This window comes from Gobio gobio (genome assembly GCF_949357685.1).
Source record: "Gobio gobio genome assembly, chromosome: 19".
Taxonomy (NCBI): domain Eukaryota; kingdom Metazoa; phylum Chordata; class Actinopteri; order Cypriniformes; family Gobionidae; genus Gobio; species Gobio gobio.
Genome location: NC_137112.1, coordinates 37,696,595 through 37,708,259, shown reverse-complemented (window position 1 = coordinate 37,708,259; position 11,665 = coordinate 37,696,595).

The following is an 11,665-nucleotide window of genomic DNA, read 5'->3' as shown; positions in this document are numbered from 1 at the left end:
TTTTCAGTAGGTAAATGCAAATCCCCCATAAATGAATAAATCAACTAATCCAACAGAAGATTCTGGTGCCTGTCAAGCCAAAATCCACGAATCCTCCGCGCAACCCGCCATCACTTCAGCTCTCCCGTTAGAGGAGATCACACAGGGATGGAGGTTTCTCAGTGAAAATCTCTGCTCCTCCTCTGGTCCTGGATGCTTTTTGGTAGGCTACTGAGTTCTTTCAGGGCTTTGAAGCTGAGGTTGGATTGAGAGAGGCTTTGCAAAAACACGGACTGGTCTACTGTGCCAGGAACGGAGAGAAATTGCACAGCCTCTACTATGGCGAAGGCGTGCTACTTGAATATCAATTAGGACACGATTACGGCCCCTGGTAAGCGTCCAGTCAGCTGCCTCATTAATATTCATGAGCCAAGCCTTAACCGTGTTAGTTTTTAAAAGAACGCGTCCATGGACGATGATCTACACAGGTCTATCACCCGTTTATAGCTTTGATTAATTCACATTGTCAAGCCACCAGTGTTTCCGAATAGTATATTATTTTTGTTGCACATATTTTAAAGGTAAATGTATATTGTGGTAATCAAAAGATGTATATGCATTAAAAATATTATTTTCTATTATAATAGGCTACAACTTACAGTCGCTTTGGGAGTGTGGTGGTCATTTTTTTGGTCAACGTTCTGACAAGGTTCATTATTCCCTTACTTTGTTATAAATTTAATATATTTTCTTTGTAAATTTTATATCCACAAATGTAAATTCACCAACAACAAACCAATTTTTCGTGTCTTTTTGAAAGAATTTAACATATATCTTAACACTATTTCATCCTCTGTAAATAAGAAAGCAAGTAAAACGATGTCAAATAGTATTGACTTTAATCTGTATAACCTAAGTGATGTAGCCTATAGCTAATTATCTTACCCTCGTGTTCTTATGTTCTTTTTTCTCTTTCCTTTTCTTCTTCTTCTTCTTTTACCTTAATCTTTAACTAATTCATTCTAGCCTTTATATTCTGATGACATTGAACATATTATTGATACATTTTGTGTACTGTATTACAAACTTGTGAATTATAAACATGTCATCTCTGTATCTTTTTGCATTAATAAAAAAAAACTAAAACAAAAAAAGGTTCATTATTCCAGTAATGTTAATAAAACGTTCTTTCAAGGTTAGCTGGTCTTTAATAATGTTCTCAAACCGTTTGCACAAAACATCATTGTTCATGGAATGTTTTTTCCCCTCATGTTTTAAAAGTTACTCGTTTCATAATGTTTAGAGAACACAATAACGGAAACATTAGCTAGGCAAAATGTTTTAAGAACATTCTGATAGCTTGGTAATTCATCGCGTAGCTCATTTCTAATTGGTTAAACTTAAGTTGCAGCTCACCCTGCATTACAGCACGATATATATACACAGTCTGTCTCCCATATAGACAGTTCAAGCGTATATCTTTTCAATCTGCTGAAATGAAAAAGTTCATTCACAATCCCTGACTAGGCTACGTCATTGATGCTCCATTGTGATTGCCACAAAGGTGACAGCGTCAAGTATCCGCGCCTCGTTTCGGAACCGCAAAGGTTGCAGTATTACATCAGTGCAGCGGTTTTCCGGTTAGAGGTATCGTTCGGATAAACTTTATCCACTCTTTTGTCGAGGACTTAGAGATGCTTAGGGCTAAACAACACTGTTCAAATACGCACGGTTAACTGAACGGTTAGTATAGCGGTGTGAGTGAATGTGATGTGATGAGTTACTCCGACTTCTTCAGAATTTAGGCACTATTTTTAAATTAAAAAGATTATTAAAATGAATATTCCACAGTCATGAGAGCCTCCAGTTAGGCTCCAAATCACTCCAAATGTATGTGCAGCGGCCTCTCGTGGCGGAATCGGCGCAGTGCAGCAGCTAAAATCCAAAGGATTCAAAGAGATATCACCGCCTGGTGGTCATATTATGCAACATTGTGACAGCCATATAGGGTTTTTATGGGACGAACTGTATTATTTTATGATAAAGAAATACAATAGAAATAAATATAAAGATGCAATCTGGTTTACAAAGCCTTAAAGGGATAGTTCACCCAAAAATGAAATTGCTGTCATCCTTTACTCATGTTGTTCCAAACCCGTATGAAATTCTTTCTTCTGTTGAACACAAAAGAAGATATTTTGAAGAATGTCGGTAACCAGACAGTTAACACTAGCCATTGACTTCCATGGTATCTTTTTGTCCTACTATATGGAAGTCAACGGCTACCGTCAACTGTCTGGTTACCGACATTCTTCAAAATGTCTTCTTTTGTGTTCAACAGAAGAAATAATTTTATACAGGTTTGGAACAAAATAAGGGTGAGTAAATTATGTCTACATTTTCATTTTTGGGTGAACTACCCCTTTAATCTCTCTTGTACAGTTATACTCTCACTCAAATCCTGTTTGTAATGTATTTGCTTGTTTAATAACGCATTCATTAACACAAACAAATGCAAACGTACACAATATGCATATTTCAAAAACTGATATTGAGGATAACTTGAATTACAGGCTGGTTTGATAGGCATTTAAATCCATTTAGAACCCTATTTTAACATTTTAAGTGTATTTTTTCACAAAATACAAGGATAAACAAGGAAGAAATTCAGAAGGAAGGAAGGAAGAAAGTGTTATCATTAATCATGAATTTAAATATTTTTTTTGGTTAACATTTAATCACGTTTTATAAGTGTGCTGAATTTTATCTGACAAAGATAATCTTACTTTAGCCCAACCTTTGCTTTCAAACCTCACCTGGAAACCATAAAACAGCAGCGAGAGATATAACCACATCTCTCATTCCTGGATGAGCTAAAATAAACAGATAAAACAGCTCTGTTAGCAATCTGCTTAAACTCTGAGAGTTGAAACTAAAAACTGAAAGTTTGTCTGAGCATTGTGTTTAGTAATTGAAAAGAGAATGTGAGGTTCAAACCCTGTGTAAAGGCTCTAAATTAGTGTGACTGTTACAAAATGTTCCAACAATTGCATTGTAATAATTCATGGAAAACATTCATCTGTTCCTCAGCACAATCCAGCTGTAGGTTCCAATCTTTCTGTTCAATCAAATGTATTCATTTATAATCAGAGGTGTAGCCAGCGGGAGGGCCTGATGGGCACAGGCCCGCCCACTATGATGACTAGATATTTGACTAAATATTCGAAAAGTGGAAATAAAGTGTCTCACGTTTGTTGTAACCGCTGCTCATGTTTTGTGGACAGGTAGTAGGCTAGCTACAGTTTTGGTTTACGTTGAAAGTGACAAGTGTGAAAGTACCCGCTCACTTTTGCCCAGGCCCGACCAAAAATAAAATTCTGCCTACGCCACTGTTTATAATGAAACTCTCTGAGTCATCATCTTATCTTGATAAAGAACTGTTTTAGTCTTCACGGTCACTGTTATTTATGCTTTTATAGGCCTATATTATGCATAATGGACTTGCTGCTGTAAAAAGCACAAGTCTGCTGTGGCACAGCAAAGAAATCAGAGGGCCCTATCATACACAATGCGGCACCAGGCGCAACGCAAGTGTTTTTTGTTAGTTTCAGCGAGACGCAGCTATCATTTTCACGTCCTGCGTCAAATTGTTTAAATAGCACATGAATTTGTGCCTATTTGTGTGCCCATGGGCGTGCTGGTCAAAAAACGAGGTTTGCTATTTTGAGGCAACTGAAAACTACTAGCCTGTCAAGCCAGACCCACATCAAAATGTTGGGTCTGGAAACTCACCATTGACAGGGCTCAATCCGAGGGGGCGGGATAAACAGTTGTTTGTCAAATTTCAAATTCAAATTCCCTCTGCCGTCATTATGTTAAGCCCGCCCACCAACTCTTACACACAATGTGATTGGCCTGATCAGAGTTTGGGTTTTCCAGCTCGCAGGTCTACTGAGAGTTGCTAGACTACACTCGCGGCAAATTAGATTTGCTGCCGCTAGGGTGCGTCTAGATTTCTAGGCTAGAAACTACTGCACCATTGACTGAAACCTGGTCTAATGTCAATGGCAATATATATATTTTTTGTTATTTAAAGAGCGCGTTAGTAACATGTGCCTATAGGCGGGTCCACAACGCACGTACACTTTGCTTATTACACACACAGGGAAACCTGGCACAAACATTTTTAAATATTAAAAATAAAAGGATTCCTCCCTGGAGAAGCATTCAGTCTTTCCGCTCAAAAATTCCGCCATGTAAATAGCGAATCTACCACATGGTGGCAACTGGCTTTTAAAGGCAATGGGAGATAAGACTCTGGCTGGTTTATTGCACATTACGCCCAAAACACACCCATTACTCATTAAGAGACTAGGGACAACCCTTTAGACCATGCGCCGGGTGCACCAACCATTTTTCTCATCGTTAAACTAGCAAAAGTGGATTCCATGCACTTAGATTGTTAAAATAGGGCCCAGAAACTTAAAAATGGCACCTCATGCCAAAAAGGTTGCTGACCCCTGCGCTATGTTGTCACATTTGCCAATTTCGTGTCAGTTTGGGTTGCACACTGCCACCTATTGGTGGACTTCGGAACAGCAGCATACCAAGTACGTAAATGAGCAAAATCATGATATTGAACCACTTGAAATATACCGGTATTTTCCCAGTACCCTAACGTGTCTGTAAATTTTAGAACTGCACATGCACATTGGCTCGTTTAGCCTGAAATGTACGCTTTTTTAAAGCTATTTGAGCCTAAAAAACAACATTTAGGGACAGTTCAAGTCAGATTTTGTGCTTAAATGTAAGTTCAGCAAGTTTTTGAGATTCTAGGATTACCCCATTCATATAGATAGGACTTGGTCTTGTATGCCCGAAATAGCTGCCCGGAGGCGTTGCAAATATGCCCGTCGAGTGAACAGACTTTCCTTGATACACTCTAAAAAAAAAAAAAAAAGGCACATTTTTGGTGCCATATAGAACCTTTTTTTTTAGAGTGTAGGGACTTTGGTGGGCCTGTATTCCCATAGGAGAACTGGCAACCCTCTTTCTGTGTAAGCATGGGAGATACCGTCAACCAACCAATGTGACAAACGTTGCTTAGATAGAGGAAACTGTAGTCTGGCCTTTCCATAGCAAACAAAAAGCCGAGAACGAGGCTTCCTCAAAGTCTGAGAAAAATGTAATGCGTAATACCCTTACTGGACTAAAGGCCTGTTCGCACCAAGGATGATAACTTTAAAGAGTTCTAAAAATCGTTCTCTATATTAAAGAATAGCACGATACGATAATGGTGCAGAGAAACAATATTGTTGGAATCAATTTCAGAATGATTTTATCCAGCTGATGAACGATAAAAACATTGACAGCCAATCAGAATCCATCCATCCCCGAGCTCAAGCATTTAAAGTGACAGATAGGCACGCGCTGTGAATAAACAGAATGATATCGTCCGCTGGTGTGAATGCTAATATAGTTATTTTTATAGTTATTGTTCTTGGTGTGAATGGGCCTTAAGGGTGAAGAAACTCTCCTGTTCTGCCTGCAAAGAAGGGGATTGAAATTGAACTACCTCCAGAACTTGATTTCTAAACTAAGGATTAAGTACTTTTGGCAAAAAGGCAGGGTTAGTCTAGAGTGTCGCCCCCTGTGCCATCTGGCCTCCAATGTAAACAATCATCACTAATGGAATCATCACAATTCTCATACCCTTTTAACAGAGCATATAGCCAAGTGAAAAGCTGTCTTGAGAGACAAAGCTTTTAAACCTGCATCAGCCATAGGCTCATATGGGGGCTTAGTGAGAGAGTCTACGAAAGGCAAATCCAGGCCCGTCGCCAGATTATATAGAATGAGGGGGCATTTTGTTTCTATAGGGGGGCACACTTTTTATGATCTGAGAAACTAACATTCACCAAAACAAAAACATCCCATATTAAGCATAATATAACTGAAATAGACCATGTTCTACATTAAAACAACACAGAAACACAAAAAAATCAGCAGAGGGTGAACCAACACCATGATTTGTTGGTGATTCGTCTACGTTCACAAATCACTGTTAATTTGAACAGAAAAGCAAGCATATGCAGGGTTTGGCGCTCCTTTTATAATCAATAAAAAAGCTGTTTGTCATCTCCATCGTGATCTCACAAAGTTCCGTTATAATCAGTGAAGCTGACTGCACAATAAATCTCTTATTGTTATAATGAGAGGATTTGCACTCACCGCTCAAAACACTGGAGTTTCTTTAATTATGGAGAAAACTGATCCTAGACCACCAGTTTTCCCTCTATGGAAGCTTGTTTACCTTTACGAAATAAAAAAAATCTAAGATAATTGTGACTTTGTATCTCACAATTCAGACATTTCCTCACAATTGCGAGTTTATCTCACAATTCTGACTTTTAAACACACAATTGGGACTGTATATCATGCAATTCTGACTTTATAACTTGCAATTGTGAGTTTATATCATGGAATTCTGAGGGGAAAAGTCAGAATTGTGAGATAAAGTCACAATTACCTTTTTAATTTTTTATTCAGTGGTGGTAACAAGCTTTCGTAGTAGCAGCATCAGGCAAATGAATGAGAAAATTCGACACTCCGTGGCCAGGGGAAGGTTTCCTTCAAGCCTCCCCTCTTTCCTTATCAGAGTATAATGGTGCGATGGCCCGACAGACTTGTTTTTGCTGTCTGCGTGTTGCCTCGTCCAACCATTTTACTATGATTTCACCACATTTATCGTAACGCTCTTTATCCTTCTTTTTTACAACATGAGTCGCCCAATTTATTTTGGTCTGAGTCAAATATGACACACTTAAACCCCCGTTAAACCCATATTGACTTATCAAAAACGGCACAAAAGCATCATACCAAGTTCCCATTATTTTGTCCATAGCTTTGTACGAGCTCCTAGAGAAATTAACCTGTTCCTCCTCCACGCTTTTCGAATTCTCATTACCCATTGTGTCTATCAACAGTATTTATATTTGCGTATTTGAATCCTTTCTCTCACGTGGTCACCACGTACTATATTCACTGTGTTAATTCTTTCCCCCAGCGTGGCCACCACGCCTGCCTAAATTTGTCAATTTAGGACTTTCAAAAATGCCCACATCCGTCGATGCTAGGTCTTTTTCCCAAACAAGTGCCTTACTCAATGTTTGAAACCGTTAGGCTTATTTCAAACTGCACCTTGTTTGGACGCTCCAGAAATTTCTAGCTTATTCTCGCAACTTCTGGCCCTTCTGGGGAAACAATTAACACTTGGCATTTGAGAAACGCTTATTCTCAAACCCTCTTTGGAAACTTGCTCTGGCTTATTCCAAATCTCTGACCCTTTTAGCAGAAATATTCAATACGCAAATATTTACTTAAACTTCTTATTTACCACGTAAATAATTTTCTCTCACCGTCTTTTGATGACCTCGTGAGTTCAATTCTAGGAGTGCGTTCACCTCCGCTCGTCGTGATGAGTAGGACAATTCTCTCTCCTTTAAATTGAGGATATTGAGCCGCAGAGTTTGATCTCTCGGGATGATCAGTCAATTGCCCTCTCAATCACGCCGATCGGTTGGTTCACTGCATCCCATCGTCCTCGTTGCCATTTGTTGTGGAAATAATTCTATTCGAAAAATGAGGAGGGAGGAAATACAAATTCAAACCTTTGAAAAGTCAAAGTATCAAACATGATTTTATTTCTTGCAAGAAATAGGCAGTTCACATACAGAGAATGTCTGTCATGAGAAGGGCCAAGTTTGCCCTCCGGGATATCATTATATACCCTTCATACATCCTGAGTAGGTTGCATCCAATCCTTAAAAGGAAACATCTTTATTCAAAACCCCTGTTCAACATAAATTCTAACTAGACAACACAATACCAATGTCTGCAGAAGTTCCTGTTTTTAAGCTTCATCATTTTCACGCATCCTGTCTATTCTTAGTCTAATTGCAACTACGCACATACTTGCCACACTTAAAGTATGATATGTCATCTTGACCTCTTGCACTACCCAGCTTCCTTGCAACTGAGCACTCCATCGCTCAGAACAATATGTTCCCGCCAGCAAGTTTCCATTCATCACCCAGAACAATGAGTTCCTGCACTTAACGTATGCATTTCTAAAAGCTTGGTTACATTTCTTTAATAATGATTAGTACAAATACATGTTCAATGTTAATAGTTCAATGTTAACAAGTGATACACATCTAGGAATAAAAGGTTGAGGTTCACATCTAAGTAAAAACACCTCTAAGTAAAATGAACACTTCTAAGAGTTAAAACCACCTCTAGATGAAATAAAAACACATCTAATAGTAAAACACATCTAAATGTAAAATTTCCTTCACAAGCCTCGGCTCGCCCATCTTGGGGGGCACTGCCCCTCAATGCCCCCCTTAGCGACGGCATGAGCAAATCCCATAGACTGTATAAAACAATGGACGTAGTGTCCGTGACATCACCTGGGTCTGAAAAGCATTAGGCTTGTTTGAGATGCGCCTCGCCTGAAATTCAGCCGAGACTAGGCGGCTGCTGTGAGGGGAGGAGTGAAAAAAGTGCAGGCAAGACGGACAGTTCTCTCTTCTCGTAGTGGATCAGAGACCTGTGAGATCAAAGGCGGATATTGCGGGATTCACACTCTTGTGCTTTGTTGCTGATAAACTGGATGTAATTTAAGTTCTGTTACTTTTATATGAAAATAAATATTATGAACAAGACCCCCCAATTTTTGTTTGTTATTTATTTCCATTCGAAAGACATGTTTATCAATCATTTTTACTTTAATTACATACATGTTTTTATATATATATTTATAAATATGACAACAATCACATAACCCACAGAGAGATCGTACTGTCCGAGAGTTTAGGAATATTCACACATAAAAACATGATATCAGAGTTCTAAAATCAAACCTTAAAAAAAAAGAACCATACATCCCGGTTGTTTAAACCAATAAGCATTAAGCTGTATAGAAAGCAAATCGTTTCCCATCATGCTTTTGATAAGTGGACGTGAGTGGAGCTGAGGTGTCTGGTTGACAGCAGACAAACGGCAAACAACAGCAATCCACCTGTCACTCAAGTGGCCATGCCCTTAATTATGCAGAACTTTAAGGCTTAATATAATTTAAACAGATGAGTTGATTACAAAAAAAACCACCCCCCTCACAGATGTCATGAAGGGCAAACTTAGCTATATAGACCAAGACCTGTAAACATATTTTTTTTTCTTCTGTAAAGTTGGGCATTTTAGTATGGGGGGTCTTCATGACCATATCATCCTGTAGCCCAAGACCCCACTGAAGTTAAGCAGGGTTGAGGCTGGTCATTACCTGGATGGGAGACCAACTGGGAAAACTAGGTTGCTGCTGGAAGAGGTGTTAGTGAGGCCAGCAGGGGGTGCTCACCCTGGGGTCTGTGTGGGTCCTAACACCCCAGTATAGTGATGGGGACACTATACAGTCAATAAGCACCGTCCTTCGGATGAGACGTTAAACCGAGGTCCTGACTCTCTGTGGTCATTAAACCATTGATAAAGAGTAGGGGTGTAACCCGAGCATCCTGGCCAAATTTGAAAATCATACGATTGGCTTCATCACTCCATCTCCTCTCCACCAATAAGCTGGTGTGTGTTGGGCATTCTGGCGCAATTCTGGCGCGAACGTAATTCCAGGCAGCTCTCTTGACCGTATTACAGTTCAATATCACTTCGCATTGTTAACTGTAATAACGGAAATTACAGGACTAAAAAAAACAATATTTTAAAAAGGTGTTGTCAGCACTGCCCTGACGATTTTATCAGTTAGCCTATATAGTGTAGCAACTTAAAGGCTACACATGACATTTTTTCACTAGCGAAGTAATAACAGTGGCCATGCCCTTAAGGACGGTGCAAAGGACGGTGCATGTTACAGTATAGTGTCCCCATCACTATACTGGGGTGTTAGGACCCACACAGACCCCAGGGTGAGCACCCCTTGCTGACCTCACTAACACCTCTACCAGCAGCAACCCAGTTTTCCCAGTTGGTCTCCCATCCAGGTACTGACCAGGCTCAGCCCTGCTTAGCTTCAGTGGGAAACCAGTCTTGGGCTACAGGGTGATATGGATGCAGGCTATGAATCGAGAATTCATGGCTCGATGAATTGCAGTTTAAGTCACTTCCATGTTGGATTCAAGAGAGAGACCGGAAGGTTGCCGCTTGGCAAATCCCAATTTGGTACCTGCAAAGTGACAAGTTCCCTTCAGAAACTGACATACCAAGGGATGTCGGCCTATTGGCTGGCCATCAACTCCCCCATGAGATGAAATAGATGAGGCGCAAACCTTAATTGTACTGGCTGCTTTGCCCTTCAGTGTAGACAGCGGCTGCATCCAGAATAGCATTTTTCCCTACTATATAATTGGCGAAAAACAGTATGTGACAAAAGAATGTCCGAATTCACAGTACCCATAAAAGAGTAGGCAAAAAGTACCCGGGTGACCTACTACTTCCGAGATTCTAAAGTGTGCATACGAATGACGCTTTACTATCCCATGAGGCCACGGGAGAGGATTTATGAATGGCAGTGAAGCGACATAACTGACACTGGTGTCTTTTTTATCAGTCATGAAGTAATTTCCTATTCAAAATAAGCATCTACTCAAGAGAGTATGTGATTTCGGACGCAGCCACTCTCAAGCTGTTGCCTCGCTGCAGCAACTGTCATGTCCGGTGTAGACACGTGCTGAGTTCAGAACAACATACTTACATAGGCCTTATACTCATACTATTTTTACCATAACTATGGCAAGAATAGTAAGAGTAGTATGCTATGCGTTTCTGAATGTTCTATATTGAACCTCAAAGGGTTCTGTCAGGAGCCTCATATAACCTTTTATGGGTTCCGATCATGGGATTTTTATGGATTTAGTTTGAATTAATTAATTTTATTTTAATCTATAAAAAAAAAAAAAAAAAAATTATATATATATATATATATATATATATATATATTTCATGAATTAAGCACCTCATAAACATACGTTATCCCCTTAATATAAAATAACCCCTTAATGATGAAAGTATCACACAATCACCTTATATAGAACCTTTTTGGCACACAGGGTCAAGAACTAGAATCCAGAATACCCTTTGAGTGATTTATAATCAAGTTATTAATCATATTGATCCTTCTAAATATTAAATGATTTGAATGATTTCTTCAAACGTATGTTAAAAAATTGTCAAATTTTGTCAAAATAAATTGTCTGAACCTCTGAGAGAAAGTACATCTTATCGTCATGTTTTGGGGAAAGTTTCCTGATCAGAGCTAGTGCTCAGCCAACTCCAACCTTGAAGAAGCTGTGTATGTGTGTGTGTGTGTGTGTGTCAGTATCCACGACTTTGTGAACAACTGACATCCAGGCGAGATGAAATGACCAACTTTCAGCCAAACTGGAGCCTAGAAACGCTGAAACATGACCTTGGTGGGTCACTTTGTGCTTTCGAGTCCCTGTCGTCATCCAGATAATCGATAGACGTATGCTTATCACCATATGTGGAGATTTTTGAGATGTTTTGTTTAAAAAGTTTATCATTGTCTTAACCAATCAGAATCATTAAACCTGAAGTAATGACGTAGTTTAGCGGCCTGTGTAGAGTATAATTGATGTTGTATTGAGAGTGTATGCAG